The 1,278-nt window shown below is 35.6% G+C and overlaps 1 protein-coding gene across 3 annotated transcripts in view; it reads right to left on the bottom strand.

Annotated features, from left to right (window-relative positions):
• The window catches only part of LOC106873410 (ceramide kinase-like protein), a 193,409-nt gene extending 192,332 nt beyond the window's left edge, over window positions 1-1,077 (bottom strand). Inside the window, exon 1 of one of the 3 annotated variants that reach the window (XM_014920765.3) lies at window positions 569-1,077. The gene's annotated coding sequence lies outside the window, so the exon portion shown is untranslated. The remainder of the gene's footprint in view (window positions 1-568) is intronic. The other 2 variants (XM_089356719.1, XM_089356717.1) reach the window with 2 other exon arrangements.
• Window positions 1,078-1,278: the final 201 nt, after the last annotated feature.

Here is a 1,278-nt window from a genome sequence, read left to right on the forward strand (position 1 = left end):
TATATACACACACATAAACACATATATACACACATATTCACGTACTTATTCACACACACACACACACACACACACACACACACACACACATACGTACAAGCATAAATGTTAATGCTTATCACTGCGCACAAAGCAACATGTAGCAGCAACGACTCTACACTAATTCACTCTTAATACTCGTAGAAGCAGTGGCGTACATCATGTGTTTTTGGGGGTTTTTTGTATTGTTATCATTGTTGACGATATTATTTTGCCGTTGTCATTCTATATTTTTATATTAACATCTTAATAGCAAAACTTTATGTTAATTATCCTATATCTCATGGCATTTTCTTTTCCATTTATTTTTTTCTTTTCGTAATGATTTAATTTCTTTTTTACACACACACACACACACACACACGCACGTACGCACGCAGACAAACAGATAAATAACGAGGACATTACATAATAGACCTTTTTGTGGCAAATTAACCAAACCCGGCACTACATTCGATCATGTTAACACCACACTTGCACAACTAAACACAGCGGTTAAGCAACAAGAAATAGAAACAGCGCAACTCACTGCGGAGAAATTTGGCGATGACTTTTAGCGCCGAATAAGTGAAGGTGGTGGCGGCGGCGTTGATAATGGTGGTGGTGGTTGTGATGAAGGCGGTAGTGGAAGTACTACCTGGCAATTGGTGGTGACAACAACTTTCTCTTCTGAGACCTCAGTATGTCTAGTAATACTTACTTTTCACGTTACGTAATAATAATCACGGCAAATCCCCCCTTTTATTATTATTACTCTTTTTTTACTTTTTCTTTTACTTTTTTTTTTCTTTTTTGTCTCTCTCTTGCGGAGTTTAAAGCAGCTGGTTGCTAAGTGATTACTACATGATACATGACAACGTTGTGAAAAGCAAAGACAAGTGTAGTGTTGTAAAGGAGAAATATTGATTTCTAGTTGGAGTTGAGCTGCATCAGAAGTTAAACTATACACCCTGGCCTCAGATTTAGTCTCTATTGTTAAACATCTACAGCTACTACAAACAACACCAATAAATAGAAGGATTATGAAGAATTTTCTAGAGTTTCCCAATGCTATAATTTTATTAACTTGTTTTTCTTTTTTCTTTCTTCTTCCTCTCCTTTTCCAGTTTCGATTTCTTAAAACAAAATTCCCATCTACTTCCTCGGTCATCTTTCCACAATCGAAAATAAAATGATTTGGGAAGAAAATGGTAAATATGCTGGACTCTATATATACATATAGAGTGTATGTATATGTGT

This window comes from Octopus bimaculoides, chromosome 8 (assembly GCF_046866305.1).
Source record: "Octopus bimaculoides isolate indiv1 chromosome 8, ASM4686630v1, whole genome shotgun sequence".
Lineage (NCBI taxonomy): Eukaryota > Metazoa > Mollusca > Cephalopoda > Octopoda > Octopodidae > Octopus > Octopus bimaculoides.